Source organism: Lampetra planeri, chromosome 26 (genome assembly GCF_965212315.1).
Source record: "Lampetra planeri chromosome 26, kcLamPlan1.2.h2, whole genome shotgun sequence".
In the NCBI taxonomy this organism is placed as follows: domain Eukaryota; kingdom Metazoa; phylum Chordata; class Hyperoartia; order Petromyzontiformes; family Petromyzontidae; genus Lampetra; species Lampetra planeri.
The window spans coordinates 8,425,335-8,446,434 of record NC_136132.1 but is presented as its reverse complement, the minus strand read 5'-3'; the positions used below and the strand labels follow the sequence as shown (position 1 = coordinate 8,446,434).

At 49.9% G+C, this 21,100-nt stretch overlaps 1 protein-coding gene and 1 long non-coding RNA gene across 3 annotated transcripts in view; one reads left to right on the top strand and one right to left on the bottom strand.

The window, feature by feature from the left end:
* The window catches only part of LOC144727654 (large neutral amino acids transporter small subunit 1-like), a 58,858-nt gene that overhangs the window by 18,548 nt on the left and 19,210 nt on the right, over window positions 1–21,100 (top strand). The window lies entirely within an intron of this gene.
* Window positions 12,735–18,700, bottom strand: LOC144727655 (uncharacterized). The gene is made up of 3 exons (XR_013587426.1): window positions 17,903–18,700; window positions 15,385–15,698; window positions 12,735–14,166 (listed from the first exon to the last, which is right to left on the bottom strand). It is a non-coding gene; the product is annotated as an uncharacterized LOC144727655 (long non-coding RNA).

The following is a 21,100-nucleotide window of genomic DNA, read 5'->3' as shown; positions in this document are numbered from 1 at the left end:
TTCACAGATAATTCGATTAATTTGTCACGCGGATAATTAAATCTGAAAGAAAAAGATGACTTGTAGATTTCACTTTTTTTTTTGTATTAACGCACAGAGTGTATGCATTCGCAGATGATGCTTAGGTGAAGGAGAAAGGTACAGGCCTGCAATTGCTCACTCACGCCACTGCTGGCTGAAGGCCCTCCACCAGAGGGAGCTCCAGAGAGGCCCCTCACAGCTTGGTAAAGCGAGGAAGTACCCACACTACGTCAAAACACCACGACTGTCCAGGGGTAAAACTCAACAGTCTGCACGGATAGGTCGTCGGCCCACTTGCTGTGCTGCCATCTTATGGCCACTTTACGGTGGCCACGAGGTGGTGTTTACTCTGGACGTCAGACTTGTGTTCGGCTTTGCTGTGGAAAATCCAATTGTTTGATTGTTGTCGTGATCTCACCGAGCCCAGCGACCAAGGTGGAGACCTCCGAGCGGGATGGTGGGAGATTGCTAGGCGTAGATCTTGGAGGTCGCGAGTCAACTTTGCAGCAGTTGCAGAACCTGGCCAAGCGTAGTAAGCTTCGGCAAGGCTTGGGCAATGCTGGCCTCTTGGTCTTCACTGTTTTGGCCGAAACGGGTCTTCGGCGTGCTGGAAACTGGGTTCCGGTACGGGTGGGGCCGTGTTCGCATTTGGTGGCACAGCGCTGGCCGTTAGCAGTGGCGGAGGTGGCGGCCAGCGGGTGGCCAATCCTTGGCGATGTCTGCCTCGCTGAACTGCGACGAGTGCTCGGTGCGTGTGACCAACTGGCGAGGTATTCTGCGCGCCCACAGTGAGCCCCGTTGTGCGACCCGTGTCGTGGATAGTGAATCGGCTCCAGCTGGGAGGGCATTTGGCTGCGGCGCTGGGTGCGCAGGTGAGGCGATGCAGACGCCAGCCCGTGGCGTTATGACGCAGGACAACGCGGCGTGCGCGTGTAACGATGTCTGTACGCACTGGACAGGTAGAGGTATGGGGGAAGCGGGCGAATTGTCGGCTTGTGTACAGTCTTGTGTTACTTGTATTCTCCACCACGACGCTAATGATTACTCTGTGTTGTCTTTATAGAGATTTGCATTCAACTAGGACCCCATGTAACGGGGGGGGGGGGTCCTTGCCTATAAACATCTTGCGGTTCACCAGCAATTGCTTCAAGCGAACCTGACTGCAAAATGAGACCCCTGAATGTTAAATCCAATCCAAAGTTAGTTTTTGTTGTTGAACTAATGCTCCTGAAATTCTGCACTCTCATAAGGCCGTGGGAATGATGGGTTGCGAAAAAATACTTTTTTTTTTTTTTACGCAGAGGGAGACGTTTAGGCTTTTATAATGTGGGACGCACACACAGTTGCACGGACTACATGCATTAACATGCAGGAGCATGCGTGTGTAAAATACGGCTCGGATCGGCATTGGTTATTGGAAGGTCAGTTATTGGAAGGTCAGTCCTCGCTTGCCTCCCTTCTGACCTGCCGTCAACTGAAAGTTCCGTCCTCGTGGAGTCCTCGTGTTCCCTCTGGACAAAACAAACTGTTGTGCTAACAAGAGGCTGTTCAGATTAGGGTCACGTGCCATGAAATGACTTGCTCTTGTGCTAGTGTTGTTCAATTCTGAGAATGAAATGCCCAGGACTTGTGCACATAAAGACCCTTTAAGATTTAGTGATAGTTGAAAAAAAACGTACGATCACCCATTTTATATATATATATATTTTTAAATACTCTTAAAAAGTATCTGCCAAATCCAGCAATTGAGCCAGGAAGTCTTGCATCCAGGGCTTGATTTATCACTGAATATGTTCAACATTGTACGACATATCATAGTTTGTATCTATACATATCGCAGTTTGTCTATTTATACCGTAGTTTCACCGCGTCGTAGCGATGGAGCCGAGCGGCACAAACACGCTCTGCTGCGTAAACGACTGCCACCTCATCCCAGGGACGCCTGGCTGTCATGATCCCGTCGGGTCACCAACGGAGTCCACCACTTCTCTCAAGGCTGTGGTGTATACAGATAGTCCCCGAGTTACGACGGTCCGACTTACGATATTTAGATCTTACGATGGCGATATCGATATGACAAAATTGTAAAATATTTTACATCTCCCGCCTTGTGTGATGCAGATAGGATTGTTTCCTGAAAACACTTTCAATTAAATTGAAGTTCATATAGGTAGGCTAAGAATTTATCTTGTTTTTTACTTCACATTTTACTGTGCAATACAGTATTGTAATTAATAAATACATACAGTATATAGTTTATACAGTACGGTACTGTAAATTGCTCTGTTTTGCTAAATTATCACCATTCTTTAAGACTCCTGGGTAGGCTAGGCCATCTTCGACTTAGGATATTTTTGACTTACGATGGGGTCGTCGTAACGCATCTCCATCGTAAGTAGAAGACTACCTGTAATGTAAACCTCATGGTCTGCACACTGCTCCGTTCCTTCAGTTATGGCTTACTCATCACCAGCTGTGATTTCGCCTCGCGTGTCTTCAGATTGAGTGACCGTTAAACTGAAAATACAAATATTAAAATAGTACTACTGCCTTGCGACAACCAATCAACAGCCCTTTCTCGTTCAGTCCAGCGATCAAATACTGTGGCAGCGGACACAGAAAGTAGAGGCAAAGGTGCGGCCTTAAAATTGCTCGCTCGTGTCACTGCTGGCGGATGGGATGGAGCTCTAGAGAGCCTCCATGGACTGTTCATCACGTTCCAAAAAAATTGAATGGAGAGGGCAGAGAGACGTGATCACTGGAGACTGCACTTTACTTTGCCCGAGCCCTGAGAAAAAAAAAGTGGGTCATTACGTGAAAGTTTACAGAGCGGGTGGGTTTTGTATTGACATGCAGACGTTGCCCATGAGTTCCCCGACAGGGATGAACCAAACTGCGTCCTGGAGTAATTCGATTGTATTGCACGTTTACCACCACCAGCACCACGCCAAGGTCTAAAGGATGGCAAGACCTGAGTGTAGATGCACACTTGTTGACTAAACGTGTTGACGAAACGGCCCGGGACGCGTCTCCTTGGCGATTTCCCCTCCCACCCCCCCCCCCCCATCGTTGGAAGGAAATTGAAGGCGCCGCCAACTTTCACCGACAACCAAAGAAATTGGGCGAAACGGAGCGCGCAGTGAACCCCCTCGGAGTAGTAGTAGCAGTGGGCGTGCGGCGCAGTGCTTAGAGCGCGCTGCGTCGAGCCGGAAAATTACGAATTTCAAGTTCAGGTCGGTGGGGTTGGTGTCGAGGGGCGGATCGTCACGGGTCAACAATCGCAGTGCCCACCTGGTCTGTTGAAGGGCAGGAATTATGCAAGCGGCGAAGTTTGCATAAAGCTTTGCTGGAAGCGCGGCTGTCATCATTCAGTTAGAGCTTTTGTTCAAATAGTAGGCTAACTCATTTAAAGAGTTCTGCTTGCTGATATGCATGTTGACTTTAACTCCCCGGTCTGTGGAGTTAAGAGGTGAGATTTTTTTTTTAAGGTGCCCTAAAGCACGTTTTAGGTGGTTTTCTGCTTGGGTCTCGGAACAGACGGAGGCATTCTTCTCTCTCGTGTATTTTCGGGACGTGCAGCGTTGTTGTTTTGCACGGTGTCTGTCGTTTTGCTTCACGTGCTATTCCTAAACTGAATAATTTGAATGGAGCTGCTACTGAAAAAGCACATGGAGCAAAATGTCGGACAACAACCCGCGGTACAATCTGAAAACGCAGTGGAGAGAGAGAGCCAGCACAACCGCGAAATCCCACGCGTTGAGATTCCAGCCAGGGTCTGTGGTGGGTTGGAGGGGGTGCTCTGAAGGGGGAGGTGGGGATGTTGCGGGTGGGGTAGGGGGCACGGTTTAACTAGGGCAATTCAGTTCGTAACATCGGCATAGTCTTACTAATAATAACACCCTTTACGCAGGGAAACCTCAATGAGTTTCAACACTTTTGTTCAGGAGGGGCCTTGCTTTTTGGATGCTTGGCTAATCTCGTTCCCGGCTATTTGGCATGTGGGAGACCAGGGTACTCGACGTAAACCCACGCAAACGAGAGGGTAACATTCAAAGCTTCCCATCAGAGGTCGCAAACGGGTTTTGATTCCTTACCCGTACCCGGCCGCACCAGGGTCGCAAACGGGTACCCGTACCCGGCCGTACCCTACCCGGCCGGGTACGGGTAGGGTACGGGTATCGGGTACCTGATTGCGACCTCTGGGATGAAGCCATGTTGCAGGCGCGGGTGGGTTGATTCTAAAAACTTGAATTGTGAGAAGAGACAAGACGTTAGGAAATGAGTGACAAACGGTTACTCACCAGTGACTCACGGCCTACCCGTACCCGTACCCGGCCGCACCAGGGTCGCAAACGGGTACCCGTACCCGGCTGGGTACGGGTAGCCGGGTATCGGGTAGGATACGGGTATCGGGTACCCGGTTGCGACCTCTGCTTCGCATTGATGGATTGAACCGTCTGTTTCTGTCCCGCCATCTCTTGGTGACAGGAGCAGCCCAACATCGCCTGATTAGTTTCAGGCAGTCTCCCATCCGAATACTCGCCAGGGTCAACTTTGCTTGGCTTCTGCGGTCTGACGAGATCGGGAGCATCACTGGGCATGGTCAATAAAACGTGGAGCTCTGCCTCAGGGCTCCTCCACCACATTCAGGATTTGGAGTTAAGCCCCTTGCGAGCATTTCCATCGCGTGAAAACAAATGGAGATCCATCAATTGTAATATTTTACCCATTTCTCCTGCCTCTACGCCTCCAGAATATCCCTGAATAACATTTTTGCGACGATTGTTTTATTTATCTCAATACCTGTATTTAGAGTTGTTATTATTATTTTACGTACTTTGTTTTCGTTTGCTCGATTTAACTCATGGGTAATTCAATACAAAACTAATGTTATTTAAACATGCGATGTTATGAAAGACATTGCATCTGCTACATGCGCTGTCTTTGTACAACTAAATGAAGCTGCTGGTCCATTTCAGTGAGCATCGTATGTATGAACACTCATTAATGGGATGAAAACATCTTGACATCATAAAATTATATCGGAAGCTTCTGAATAATTTTTGGTGACTTCCTGGGTAAATAATTGTTATTATTGCAACGTTACATTTGTAATGGGTTCGAATTTAGGCGCACACAACTTCTTGGGAGGCAACACTTATTTTTTACTGAACACAAAAGTTAACTCTTACATTACGCATAGGGTGGTGACAACCGACCTACTCTAGCTAACACACACTTCTCTAACTCTCAGCTACTCTAGCGTGACCCAGCCAGGTGGGCTACTGGCAGGTCCGCTCACTGGAGGCCTCGACTCTTCTTGGTGTCTTCACGATGCATCTTCACTCTTGATACGAGCAGCCTTGAACCTCGTGAGGAGGCTGCTTTTATGGGCCTCGGCGTGCCCGGGCCCCACCCCGGCCACGCCTCCCTTCGAGAACCCTCTCGAAGCCCCCCCCCCCCCCCCTGCTGTCCACGTGCCCCCCCAGGTGCCCCCTGGATCCCCGGCCCCCACTGGGATCCAGTCACATGTCCAGCCGGGATCATAGAGAGTGCCACGACCTCGCACCACCCCTGTGGCCTCCCGAGTCCAGAACCGGCCCTGACGTCATTCCCGCCTCCAGCCGGGATGACGTCATGTGTGTGTGTAGACCCACGTGGTAGTGACGCTCCCGGCATAGTGACGTCACACGTGTGCGTGTGTACACAGTAGTGGTGCTACAATCACTACACATTTTCCACGACGTGTTTTATAATGGTGCGTGATTATTCCCAGATGCATAACGATGGTTGACGTTGCGTTCGCGGTTCATCGCGATTATTTATTCTGAACTTGCTTAATAAAGAAAATGGTGAAATTAAACACTGCTCACGAGCCAATACCAGCCTCACAATAAATATCACTCTTTTATATTACCGAAAAGTGAACACATTTAGCTATAACTTCTGTGTAGATTTCTCAAAAGTTTGACTGGTCCGGAAAAAAAAGAGTATTTGATGTAATCCTATGTCCTATTGATTATCAGCAATTTGGGCAAATGTTTTGTTAAATATGATTGTTGTACTCTGGACTGGAATCTGATCGGTTGGCATCAAAGGTTAGAAATTAAAATCCCAGTCGGGTCCTAACATAGCCCATACCGTTGCGGTCAATAAACGGAGTACCAGTTTTTGGGAAGTCGACAGCAGTTTTGAGTGAGTGGTGGTGCCTTTTGAACCTGGCGACATGCGTTCAATTCCTAACCAAGGCTAACATCAGCGGCGAGTAGAATATTGAACTTGTCCTGGATTACCCTTCACCAACCCTCACTGACTAGTATTGTGAAGTATGTCTAAACAATCCCAATAACTGACATGGTGTGGGGGGAAACCTTATTCCAGCAGTGGATTGCCGCTGGGCTTTAGACACTGCAGCATTTGTCTTACAAGCACACTGCCCTTACCGTAGGAATGTGGAATCACCAACAGAAATAACCACCGCCATTGATGTGATTTTTTTTCATTTAATTCAACAAACCAGCTGTGGACTGCCATCGGCCGTCGTTGAGGTCTTCGTGGAGTAGACATCCAAACTCTCGTGTGGGACCGCAGTCCTCGCACATGCGTGTGCTGCGTGTGTTTGTGATCGTGGGGAGCGGTAGTGTAGCGGTTAGTGCCTTGGACTTGGAACCCAGCGACCCGAGTTCGATTCACGCTCATGGCCAACACCAGTGACGATTATCTGAACCGGTCCTGGGCCTCCCCTAGGTCGACTCGGCCTCAAATGAGTATCCAGTGCAGTGTGTAAACATCGTCATTGGGGAGACAGAGGCGGCTTGGCGTGGTGGTGACCACTTGCCTCCTCGTGTGCCGTTCCGGCCTTGATAGGTGCTCGGTAACAGCACTTGCCCCAAAAGTCTGTCAAGGCTATACGGGGGATCTTTGCCTTTGTGTGCGTTCTGCTGTGCGGCCTCATTGACCTCCCGCAGGAGTGGACCGGTCCCAGGTGGGCACGGCTTCCTCCAGCGGGTGCCGAGTGAGATCCTCCCACGTGGCTGCGTGTTTACCCCTGCCGATTGACTTGTGTTCCTAAACCGGTTTGCAGCCGGACCTAGCGATGGCGCCGGCCTTGTGTCGTGGCCATAGACTGGGTTGGTGATCCCGTCGACGTCGCTGTGTGTGACGGTACTCCCAGAGCCCCTGGGCTGTGAGCTGACATTTTAGCAAGTAGGTTTATTGGCATGAACTTTGAACTGTTATCTCCTCCTATGCAATGGGGTTTATCTGCATACTCTGGTTTCCTTTCCCAAGTAAAGTACAAAACAAGGGAATGGCCTAAACCTCGTAAATAAAAGACATGTCACATTGATTTTAAAAAAAACGTATCAATGCTTTAGGGTTATTGCCATGGTGAAATCTTCTTCCATGCGTTTGTTCCACTCATGAGAGGTCCGCTGTCCTTATCAACCTTCTCCACGCTGCCCTCCCTGTCTTGCGCCATCTCTCTTTCCGCTCCTTGGGCCACCGTGTCTAATCGCAACCACATCGCCCCACCACTTCTTCTGCCTTGATCTCTTCTACTTGGAGATAACTTGCACCTTCTGACCCAAATAATGTTCCTGTTGTCTCTCCACGTGAACGAACCACACCCACAGCCTTTTCTCTCTCATCTTCTCTGTGATTTCTACCACCTTGAGTCTTCCTCTCACTTCATTTCTCACCCTGTCCTTTCTTGTGAAACCCACCATCCTCATCTCTGTGACTGCCGTAGCTTGGTCCTCCCTCTCTCTTGTGCCCCAGCACTCGGCCCCATACAACAGCACCGGCCTCACCACCGTCTTGTGCACTTTTCCCTTCAACCAAACTCGGACCCTCTTATCGCACACCACATCGGTCATCTCTCGCCATTTCAGCTATCCAGCAGCCCTTGTTCTCATCTCTCGTTCTTGTGAACCATCAGCACCACATCGTTACACCCAGGTGCCTTAAACTCGTTCGTCTTCATTAACTGGTCACTTCCAATTTGCAATCCTCCTTTTGCATTATTTTCACTGAAATTTGCCACCATATATTCAGTCTTTGTCCGACTGACCCTCAACCCATTCCCTTCAATCTTTTGCACCCAGATCTTGAAATCGTCCTCAACTACCTCTCTGTTTTCACCGTATCGCCACAATGTCGTCTACGAACAGCATCCGCCAGAGGGGCTCCCTCTGAATGTCTCTCGTTAGTGTGTCCAGCACCAGGATGAACAGGAAGGGGTTCGTGGCGGAACCTCGCTTCACTCTCGCTTTGACTTGAAAGCTCTCCGACACCGCACAGCTGCTTCGCACGTGCATTCTCCCTCCTTCATATCCTGGATCAGCCGGACATACACCTCAGGAATACCTCTTCTTCTCGTACACGGCCAGATGAGCTCTCTAGGAACCCTGTCGTACGCTTTCTCGAGATCAATAAACACCGATATGCAGGTCCCGTTTCTTCTCTCTCGACTTCTCCATCAATGCTGTCGGTGAAAAGATCGCATCGATTGTTGGCCTTCCCTGTCTGAATTCAAATTGACTCTCATCAATATCCACCAGTCTCCTTTCTATGATCCTTTCCCAGAGCTTCATGGTGTGACTTATCAATGCTATTCCTCTGTAGTCCCACACTCTTATCCATCACCTTTCCCTTTAAAGATGGGAACCAATGTATATCTCTCTCCACGCATCTGGCTATTCCTTCTCCGTCCAGATTTTCCCAAACAACCCCATCAATATTTCAACACCCTTTTCTCCCATTAATTTAAACACATTAATTGGAATCTCATCTGGCCCCACTGCCTTTTGGTGTTTCGTGCTCCCCAAAGCCTCCACTACCTCTTCTCTGGCTAGAGTATCTGCAACTACTTCAACACTTTGGTGTTTCGTGCTCCCCAGAGCCTCCACCACCTCTTCTCTGGCTATAGTCTCTGCAACTACTTCAACACTTCGATGTTTCATGCTCCCCAGAGCCTCCACCACCTCTTCTCTGGCTATAGTCTCTGCAACTACTTCAACACTTTGGTGTTTCGTGCTCCCCAGAGCCTCCACCACCTCTTCTCTGGCTATAGTCTCTGCAACTACTTCAACTCTTCGATGTTTCATGCTCCGCAGAGCCTCCGCCACCTCTTCTCTGGCTAGAGCAGGGGTCGGCAACCTACGGCTCCGGAGCCGCATGCGGCTCTTTACGGGCTGCTTCTTGACAATATGTACGTATGTACAGTATGTACTCAGATGCATTGCGGCTCTTGAAATACTGAATTTTGTACCGAATTGGAAAGAAATGGCTCTTCTTGTTATTTTGGTTGCTGACCCCTGGCCTAGAGTATCTGCAACTGCTTCAATTCCTTGAGGTTCCTCAACCATTGCGCGTTTTGGGGTTTCCACATTTAGCAACTTCTCAAAGTCGGATTTCATCTTAAAGCGCCCTGGAAAGGGCTCTATATGAATAGAATAGAATACTATTTCCATCTCTCTCTGTTCTTAGCGACATTCACGTAAATTTTAGATTTAAAGCTTTCGTGACTGCAGAGATTCATATTCTTGGTTCTTTCGGTAAAGACACGTAGAAGGGAAATAATAAAATAATATATTTCTTTATATATAAAGAATATATTTGCATTATTTTATTATTTCCCTTCTACGTGACTATTATAATAAAAAATATTTGTATTTATATATAAATATATATTTATATTATTTTATTATTTCCCTTCTACGTGACTTTATCGACAGAACCAAGAATATGACATTCACATAGTTGATGTCCCTGGTCTTTCTCTCTCTGGCTCTTGCCACGGTGTACCGTCTTCTCGCCTTCTTTGTTGTCAAGCTTCTGGTAGAGTTGTGCAAATGCTGTTGCCTTTGCCATTTCTACCGCTCGCTTTGCCTCTCTTCTCGCTGCCAGGTATTCGTTCAGATGGTCCTTCTCTCTCGTGTTCTGACACTTCTCAAACTTGGACTTTTTCTCTCTCTCGTTGCCTTTTGCACTTCATCACTCCCCCACCATGTTTCCTTCTGTTGCATCGGTCTTCCTTTGTTCGCTCTCACCGTACTTCCTGTTGCTTTCAATATTCCACTCGACAGTTCCCATAAATTCGTTCACGCTCCCACGAGGCCTTACGCTTTTTAACTTCTGCAGGCAAGCTATGGAGAACTTTTCTTTCTTATTATTTAGTTGCCACCACTTCACCCTACTACAGTTCTTTCGTCTCACCTTCTTTTTAACTTCTTTCACTACGCAATGTGTGTCCAGTAGTCTATATTGTCCAGTCGCACACTCTCCATGGATCACTTTGCAGTTTCTTCACTCCTTTCAGGTGCCTCCTCCTCACCAAACTAAAATCTATCCGGCTCTTCGCCTCTCCACTATGGTAGGTCGTCAAATGTCCCTCCTGCTTCTGGAAGTAGGTATTCACCACTGCAAGATCGTTTGCCTGGGCCATTCGAAGAATGTCCTCTCCTGCCCCATTCCTACTGCCATATCCACATCCTCCATTGTTCTTTTCATATCCGTCCTTACCTCTTCCCACTCTTCCATTTAAGTCTGTGCCCATCACCACTGATTCATCTATCGGTAAGCTCTGACACTCCTGGTCTAAGCTCTCCCAAAATCCATTCGTCTCTTGCCCACTGCAGCCCATATGCGAGGCATACGCACACGCCACATTTAATACCCCCACTGTCCAGTACTCGTCTGACGATCATCAGTCTGTCATTCACTCTTCTGACTTCCACCAACTTTTTCTTCATCTCCTCACTCGGCACAACTCCAACCCCATTTCGCCTTGCTGTTGTTCCATGGTGTAACAATTTTAAACTATAGCTCTGCTGCCTTTCCATTTTGTTTTCTCCACTTTCCTCCTTCTCAAGCAGTCCGCTAATTCCTGCTCTCTTCCTGTCATTGTTCCAATATTCCACGTGGCAAACCTTATCTTCCTCCAGAACAACATTCTGCTCTTTCCATTTTCGTTTCTCCAATCTTGATATGTGCAGACAGCGTAACTACCACCGCCCGGGCCTGCGCTCCCTGCAGCGGCGGAGTCATTGGGTCCCGAGATTCTTCGCGCCCAATGCCCACGTAGGGGCCGCGGGGGACTGAGGGCCATTTGTTTGCAAGGACTTTGCATGTCTTGGATTTAGGGTTTCATGGCTGGTTGCCACCAGACACCAACCCCCCTCCTCCTTTTAAAATCCTTTATATTAAGTTCGCTTGCTTGCGTGCTTGCGTGCTTGCGTGCTTGCGTGCTTGCTTAGGACCGTGCAAATCTTTCGGTCGTTTTTTAACCCACTTCCCGTGATCCAATCGAGCTGACATTTTGCACACAGACTCGTTGTGCGTGACAATTAATTTTCGTGAAAATTTTTTTCCAAAATTTTACACTGTTTAGGGAAATTATTTTTAAATATTTAATTACCAATTGCTTAATGGTGGCAGACAATCATCTGACCCATAGGTGGCAGCCATCTCAAGCCAGAGGACGAGAGGACTCTAGCCGCCACGCATATAAAGGATTTATAGTCAAAAACTTTGTTTTTACGGGTACATTTTTTATCCTGGCTTGCGACAGGCAGAAACAAATTTGGTTTGCGCATCTCAATAGGGGGGGCGCCGGTTCATTCTCCCAGCACAGCAGTTGAAGCAACAGTGCAAGTTTCTTAACTCCCCCCCCCCCCCCCCAACCGCCTCTCTCTGCTCAGCAGTGCAAATCTGTACCACCACAGTCGATCGGCAGGTAGTGTGTGGTGGGGTAAAGTGTGGGTACTGCCACGTCTTCCGAGACGTCTGACCGATGTGGAAGAGCTCTCTGGAGCGGCCGTCCCGTGGCCAGCAGCGGCGAGAGCAAGCCGTCGCAGGGCTGCACCTCAAACCTTCTAATCTGTTGCTGTAATGAAGCCCCTCGTTTCATAGAAGCGTCCTCCGTGTCTCCGTGCACATGCGCGGCTTGGTGCGATGCTCCAGCTGCACCGCCGTGCCCACGTGGGGCTTTTCCGCGCAGCTGAACGGCGACGGTGCCGCTCGTTGGCCCCGCGGAATAAACGCCGAGAGGCCATGCGTGCTGCCGCCAGCCACTCGGGCTGCGTTGGGAACCGGCTTGTAGCCCGGGCCGGCATGGAAACCGCGAGGGTCTTCAGTCGAAGTAGTTTTGAGCTTTGGATTCGTTCGTCCGTCTCTGCTGTGCTGCAAGTGAGTTCTCGGCGGAGGGTGTTGATTTTGGCATGGATGATGTCGAGTGGATTCGGTACAATTAAAATATTCGTGGTGCTGATTGGCTACTACGGGCCGTTTACTGTGTGCCAACATACTGGAAATGTATAATATTCGCATGCGGTGGTCTGCTGGCTTGGAGATCAGAGCGCTGCGCTGAGCTGGCGCACCGCTGCGGTTCAGAGTTTGGATCCAGTCAGCTGCCTGCAATTAAACTGGGTTCCCAGGTGTAGTGAGCTGATGGTCACCAATGACTGGACGAAAAAAAAGCATTACATTAAATTTGGTTTTGTACTTAATTTGGCTACATAAAAAATATTGCTTTGTAATGTGACGAGCATTATTCCCCGTGGCAGGGAGGGTGGTAATGTGCTGTCCCCCTATTGAGTGAAATGGAGATCGCTTTTGCAGGTAATGTTACAAGGTAGTTCTAATGTTTACAAGTTCCGTGGTTCGTGTTCTAATGTGGAGAGTTGTGCTGCTCTGCGAGAGTTTCAAACGGATTCTTTTACTTGCAACACTTGAGCACAACGGGGGATAGCGGGGTAAAAATACAAACGCAATTAATAGAATGGGAATTTTTTAAATAAAAACTGTTGGGGCAAGTCCTGTTGGAGAGCACCTTCGAAAGAGGCGGGTGCCCAGCACCACGCCGGGGCCACCTTTTGTCTCCCCAGTGCTGACGTTTATTACACACCTGCACCAGGTAGTCGTTTAAGGCCGAGTCGACCTAGGGGAGGCCCAGTACCGGTGTAGATATTCGCCACCCGTTGTTTGGCCGTGAGCAGGAATCGAACTCCGGTCACCAAATTCGTAGCACATTGCGCTGATCGCTGCGCTGCTGCTCCCGACATCACGTACACGGGTGTACGCGAAGGCATGCTTGTCTACAGACTCTTGTCTGCATTCTAGATTTGAAGTTTTCGTGACTGCAAGGTAAAGTCACGTAGGTAAAAAAATTAATACATAGAAAATGAAAACAACTAAATGAATTCACGACGTTTCGGGCGCAACACAAGCATCCGTCTTCAGGTGGGGACAACGTAGCGAAAGCACAACCGCTTAAGTGTGTCTAAGAGATGGCTGTGACTTGTCTGCATGTCCAAACCCATAGATCTCGCTCGCTCGATAGCGCTAATATTGTGTGGAGTACCCTTGAAATACAGGATGGATCTTATGCACGAGCATATGTTGGCAAGGGTTCAACCTGGGCTAGATCTGGGCAGTGGTGGCTGTGCAAGTGGCCTATGGTTCAGCACTGTGGAGGCAGCAGCAAGGGGTTGGTTGGATCGCCGAACAAATGTTATCAAACGCCAATCCTGTGGGCGTTGAGGTGCCCGTACGTCATGATTAAGGCACTAGAGCAAGTGGTGGACTAATTGGTTTCCATCTGTATGGGGATAGAGTGTTGCACCCTCTCGCGCGAGGTGGGTTTTCTCCGGGAGCTCCAGTGTCCTCCCACGTCAATAATTTGCTGAAAACATCTGAACATAAAAACCCGAGCAGCGCAGTATTCCTTCTGAAAAAGGAGTCCTACAACTCTGAGTGGCCTTCTTGGGTGAATGGGTAAATGATTACGAAGCTGCAGGCAATGACCCCAGCAACGCACCGGATTAATTTTGCATTTTTTCTTCCAGGAAAATTCCTCTTGAACTCTGCTGGTGCAAAGCAGCTTGAGCAGCTGTGCTTTGTGAGATGTTTTTTACTATTTTTATTATTTCCATTCTACGTGACTTTACCGAAAGAACCAAGAAGAAGAAAGATGTTGAACCTGGCCTCGGTTTGGCGTAGCGGGGTATTTTCTCGTTAAGTTGCCAGGTGAGAATTCGTATCCCTGTGGTGGGTGTTGGCTTCGTGAACCGGGGCTGGCTCCGCAGTTCCCAGGGCTTATCTGCGTTGGACGGTGGACGTCGCTGGCGCGGCATCAGACAAGACCTGCAGGGAATGTTAATAAAAGCGTGGCAGACATTGTTGCAATTTCATTTCTTCATTCCAGCAAAACAGGATTCCTGTTATCCTTCTTTATGTTTTTTTTATTTAAACAATACTTTGATACTTTGTATCGTATATATCTTGCAACGGGCTGCCGTCTGCTGTGTCCAAGGACGGACAACAAGAAAGTTGAGTTGGAGGCCAATCGACGGGTTCACGACCTTGAGGTTTGTACGAAAATTACCAAGTTTGTCAAAAGACTTGCCTAACAGTTGCACACAATGAGCGAAAAACCGTTATGGAATGGCTTGCGCAAGAGGAACAATAAACGTTCGCCTCTGGCGGCGCGCACTTTCTCCTAGAATTAAAATAAATATTGCCGCCGGACAGGCGCTGGTGATGTTGTGAACGACGAGGGAGCTCTACCAAAGGTCGCAAACGGGTTTTGATTCCTTACCCGTACCCGTACCCGGCCGCACCAGGGTCGCAAACGGGTACCCTTACCCGGCCGGGTACGGGTACCCGTACGCTACCCGTATCCTACCCGAAATGAGTGACAAACGGCTACTCACCGGTGACTCACGGCCTACCCGTACCCGGCCGCACCAGGGTCGCAAACGGGTACCCGTACCCGGCCGGGTAAGGGTGGCCGGGTACGGATAGCCGGGTATCGGGTAGGGTACGGGTATCGGGTACCCGGTTGCGACCTCTGAGCTCTAACTGAGCACGGAGAGGGGGCTGTGGAAGTCTCTTACCTCCACGCTTTGTCGTTTTGCTCGTGTCCCGTTTGGACGGCCTCGTGCCTCGCGCCACTCTTCTTTACTGGTCCTTTAGATCCCGCCACCCCCTCAACTTCACGAGTCTGCACTGACCAGCGCGGTGAAGTATGGTAAAATGACCTGCCACTTCTGGTGTGGTGTGGGGAGGCTCTCGTCCGTCATTGGCAAGGTAAATTGTGCCAGACTCGAGAGTATGGGTCTGCAACCTGCGGGCTTCTTTTGATGAACCGCCTTGTGACGTTATTATCAATGACCGCCGTCTTGTATTCGCACACGCATCGCGCCTTTTGAAATATTGAGGGTTTTTTTTGCTGCCCCCCCCACTCCCCTACTCCAAAGACCATTGGCAACACGGCTCTCTCGTCTCTACGGCTCGTTGGCCAGCCCCCCCACCCCATACCGCTGCCGCGTGTGTGCTATACAACCGCGGTGCAAAGGTTACCTTGAGACACTTGCCACTCGGTGTCCAACGCTCTCGATTTGGTGGCCACATCCTCGAGGGCACCCTTAGGAACGCGAGCACCCTCGAGGACAGCGGACGAACGATCCCACCTGCTGCTGCTGCTGGAGCGGTGCTGGCCGATTTGACGTCGGGTCCACGTGACGTGGCTCGTATGGATGCCGCCGATTGGTAACGGCCCACGGCCACGCGTTCGACGGTAACCTGCACGCGTTACCCTGTCGCTCGCAGCCAGAGTCGACATTCTTCACGAGCCAATGAAGCCTCCTGGCGCTCTGTGTGTTGTACGGCAGGAGCTGTAGGAGATGGTGAGAGAGAGAGGGAGAGAGAGCCATCCTGTCGGTGTTTTTCGGTTGTCCAATGCCTCTCTCGATGGAGTGGTGGCGCAGTGGTTCACACACTGCGCTGTGAGCCTGGCTGGCAACTGGAATTCAATTCCGGCCACGGCTAACATCGGTGACGATATCTCAACTAGCATGGTCAAACATTGCCCCCATCACCGAAATGGTGCGAGGAGTCCATAATCCAGCAGTGGATTAATAAAGGGCTGCACAATATGCCTCTCTCACACAGCAACAGCACTTAGAAATATTATCACCAAATAGACTTTCAATTTAATAACCAAAAACTATACATTTTATCATGTATGTGCACCGAACTTTTTTGCCACTCCGCTGCTGGACAAGGTTCTCTCTCCCCACGTTGTGGGGGTTATCTGACCATATTTCACAATCGTGCTCGGGCGTGTGAAGGTGGGGGAGTGCACTCGTCCCAGCGTAGGCGTACAGTACGGCGATGGAATTTGCCGCCGCCGCCGCTGCTCTCGGCGTTGCCCTGCGTCTCGCCTCCAGCAACCCCGAGGTTGTACGAACACGTTCCGTTGGCGGCGTGACACGCGCTACCCAGCTTCCTCGCCTTCCTCCCCTGTGACGGCGCGCGTTCGCGTTACGCGCGCCCCAAGTCGCCCCTGCTCCAATCCAACGAAATTTGTAGTGGGCGCCGAATGTTCGGCGAACTGTGGTGACGCTCGTTACGCTCTCTGGGCGGCGGTGGCAGCGAGGGATTACGAGCGTGCGCGAGTGTGGTGTTTGCAGGACAGCTCACGGTGGAGGAACGCGCCACGCCCGCGTGGAGATGGTGTGGAGGAGCGGGCACAGCACAGTTTGTTTTAGGGCGAGAATATTTTGCACACGGGGGGGGGTCGAATTGACGCATTGTTCCACACTGGTGGAACGGCGGGTGCAGTGGTTAGCGCAGAGAATTAAGGACGGTACAACGTGTGAATGTAATGGTGGAGATGAGAGGAAGCAATGGGACGAATCTGTGCTGCGTGAATTCGGTGAAAGCGAAATTGATGACCGTAAATGACGACGAATGGATTGAATGAATGGGGAATGAGTGATAGCCATGTAATGAGAATATGAAGAGGTGGTGGTTATGAGGGGGAGATTAAGGGGTCGTGGGGTGAGCTTGGGAAAGAAGTGAGTTTTTAGTGAAGAGCGGAAACTAAGTGAGCTAAGGTGACTGTTTAATGCGGAACGGGAGTACACAGGTAGCCGATGAAGTTACGTGAAGAGGGTCGAGATATTGGTAATTGCAGGAAAGGTTGAATATGATATGTATACGTAATACATCTCTTGGGATGGCCACATTTTCTCAACTCTGAGTTGGCGGTCTTAAACTCGAAAATAGCCACACAGTTGTGTGGCTTCTGGCGGCACTGCCACGAGAAGTTATCCACGCTCGTTGGCCAGGATGTAGCACGGCTCACGTATGCGGACAGTGGAGTATTGTGGCTGGCGTATTCATCTCCTTGGTTCATTTAAAATTTCACACGATGTCCACAATGCGCGCCGTGGCATTTAACAACAATCCATTTACACTATGAGACCTCCTTTACCAGTGGCAAAATATAGTAATAGGTTTTTACCCTTTCATCTGGTACAAAAACTGATACCTTCATACAAGGCATCATGTTTGCAATAACCACAACACAAGCAGTCAAAATGCAAACAAAAAGAAACAACTCTGATGATGATAATGATATGCACTGTCCTTGAAGTTGATTGGTCCACACCCGAGACAGCTTTTCTTAGAGCCTAGTCTCCATTGGTGTTGGACCAGATGACGCCAAAAGGCCTTATTGCAAACATGATGCCTTGTATAAAGGTGTCAGTTTTTGTACCAGTTGAAAGGGTAAAAACCTATTACAACAATCCATTTACCAACAACCCATTTAACAAAAACCCGTGTTTCTCGGAATGACCAGCGATGCGTTAAAAAAGGCAACAACAGGGGCGCCAATTCCATCTCCCGGCGCGGCAGTTGAGACATTCAGCACGTTTATGAAACCCCCCTGCCTCTCTCTGGGCACCCAGCAGCATGAAGGGGTTCTTCACCACAGTTCGTCGATTGGCAGGTCGTGTGTGGTGCGGTAAAGTATGGGAGCTCCCACCTCTCCCAAAGTTTCTGACCAGCGTGGAAGAGTAGGCCAAAGTACCTTCTAGACGGGCTCTTGGTGGCGCGAGCGAGCGGCGTTGCACCTTTACCTGGGGGGGCACGCGCCTCCACTGCCATGCGTGCGGCGTGATGCATGCGGCGTCATGCGTACTTGCGCGCAGTATTCGTTCCGTGCGTTTCGAGTACCAGAATAGATTTGAATCGGCGAGTCGGTGGATTGTTACATTCCTGATGGATGCGCAACGTGCCCAGGCAGCGCTCGCGAGCCGGCGGAGCTGCGAGCGCGGCAGGTGCGTGGTACAGACGTTGAGGAAGTGCGTAGCAGCGTCGGCGCGCGCGTGTGGAGCGCACTAGTGCGCCACGCCTCGCTTGACTTGACAGCCCTGGGCGGTGCCCGACGTGCCAAGTCGTCCTTCGTGGCGCGTCACGGAGATAATGAGCGCCCGATTTTTTTTGTAATGGGCGTCAAAATGTTACAAAGCGACGTCTGGGTTCTTTCGTCGTTCGCCCCGGATGCGAGATGATGAGTCCCTTTCGGCGTTGCTGTCTTGATGGACGGGAAGCAAATTGGCCACGTGCTCCATCGCACAGGAGTGGCAGTGTCTTTCATCTTCCACCTGCGCGCGGGGTATGAGCTCGGAGCCATCCGTGGCACTGCATGCAGCAGAGCGATTTGCGAGCCGCCTCGATGGGCGAGATCAACGCCCATTCGGATTTTCGGTTGCATGCGTGCGGCTTTTTCCCCAAAACAACACGGTGCTTACAGTGCAAGCGGGCGTGCCGCAACGACTCTGAAGGGTGCGGGTCGACATTCTAGTTCTCGCGGTCAACTCTGAGTAGATAATTATTGTCACTATTAGATCTCTTTTACCAGTGGCAAAATATAATGGTAGGTTTTTACCCTTTTAACTGGTACAAAACTGACACCTTTATTCAAGGCATCATGTTTGCAATGACCACAACACAAGTAGTCAATAAAGCAAACAAAAAGAAGCAACTCTGATAAGGATAATAATATAAGGATAATAATATGCACTGTCCTTGAACTTCAAGGACAGTGCATATTATTATCCTTATCAGAGTTGCTTCTTTTTGTTTGCTTTATTGACTACTTGTGTTGTGGTCATTGCAAACATGATGCCTTGAATAAAGGTGTCAGTTTTGTACCAGTTAAAAGGGTAAAAACCTACCATTATAATTATTGTCATTTCATGGAAAGTTAACAATGGTCTTCCCCCTCGCCTCCATGAGAATGTGGACTTGCGCCGTCGCAGCTTATTTTTGTCATATTCCAAAAGTAGGACGAAATGCTCCCTCCTGGCGGGGGGAGGCCTTTCTACCGATGGTGGCGTGGTCACGCCAATTGCCGGGCCGCACCGTTTTACATTGCCCTCCGAAAGCACGTCGGCATTTAAGAGAGCGACAGTCGGCCTTTCGCAAATGGAAAGCCGTGACGAACCAAAGCATTTGCATGGAGGTGCCATTTCGCAAAAATGTCCTCTCGGACGTTGTTGCACACTGTAAATTAAATTACATTCGGTGTATCATCGGCGCGTGTTTTAGATTTAAAATAAATCAATTTCCCCCTCCCCTGGGCATGCCAAAAATCCACGTGTTTCAAATGCAGCCAGCGTTATTATTCCGCACGCTTGAATCAAATTATCTCGTGCACCAGCTGCTGTTAGTTGTTGCGTCTCATGGTCGACGTGATCGGGTGGCCGGCTTTCTCCCACCACCTCGGTACCGTCAGGGTTTACCGAGTTACGGCCGAGGGTGAAATCTCGCACGGGGTACCCTCCCGGCCCAGCCGGGACCGCCACCGCGCGCCAGTCCCTGGTCACGTGCGCGGGTGGCGCGGGTGGCGACTTGTGGCGGCATAGGAGGAGAGCTCCCCTGGGGGTTTGGGGTGCGAGAGGAGGGGGTAGAGGGGGCAAACAACGCGGATCCAGTCGTCGCAACGTTATCCAAAAACACACCATTCTTTGTTTGTGCATTAGTAATCTTTTGTTTGATTGTCCCTACTTTACAAATGCATCGCCTATTTATTTAGAGACGTGAACACTTGCCATGGAAATATATTCTGAGGGCGAAGTGTAAACGGTAAGTCGATCGCGTGCGGTGGGATAAAATGTGGGTACGTCTGGCCAGCGGGGAAGATGTTAAGGGGCCCTCCATAAATGACGTCACGCACCTAGGGGTGGGGGGGGGGGGTCAGACATTTGTGACGATGTGTGACGAGGGGGGGGGGTTGAGAAATGTGACGTCACATCAAAATGCGCAACTTTAAATAAATATAGACAACACGTTCTACTTAATTAAATAGACTTTTTAATAAATGTTTTCTCCTACAACATCAGAGTGCAGCGCCACATTAAATACGCACTACAATGACTAGTTTAAAGCGATTTGAAGCATGTTTTATTTTGGGGGGGGGGGGGGCAGAGCTTTGTGACGTCATATTTGAGGGAGGGTCTGACTTTTTGTGACGCCGTGTGACGATGGGGGGGGGGGGTCAAAAATCGTCCAAAATCGCGTGACGTCATTTATGGACGGCCCCTAAGGCAAATGCTCTCCAGAGTGGCGACTCTCTGGAGCCCCCTCCCCGCGTACGACCCTTCCACCAGCAGTGGCGTGAGCTGGCAACTGCAGGGCTGCGCCCTTACCTTTGATTTAATCGTGTTTCTGAACATGTAATTGTTTTTGTCTGAATCGAATAAAAGTTTAACTTACTGTAATTTTTGCCTACATTCCGTCCAACTCTACTCTGTATCGTTCGCTGTGTTGTTGATACTTTGTTTCGAACCCATGTTTCGTGTTTACAATCGATGACTTTCAGCCCTTTGTCATTCCGCTGATGGATGAAGACCTCCCCACACTGTTACCAGTCATGGAGTCTGTCTGACCATACTTCACCACGCCGGGCGATGTGGGTTGGTGAAGGGGTGGTGCCCAGGACCGGTTTCGGATATCGCCCGCCGCAAACGTTAGCCGTGACCGGGAATCTAATTCTGGTTGCCGGGGTTCAAAGGGCAGCTCCCCACCCCGCAGCGGATGCTCCTCTACCTCTGAACGCTGCAAAGGCCTTGGCGGAAACGCGTTCCAAATTGTGGCCGCCGGAGGAGAGCGCTACTCTGGACTGTGGCGCTTGGATGTCTGGGCTGTTTTGCGAGCGTTGACACGTCGGCATTAGCGCCCTGGTGCCGCCTCTTGTAAAAGTGGCGCCTTTGAAGCCATCGCC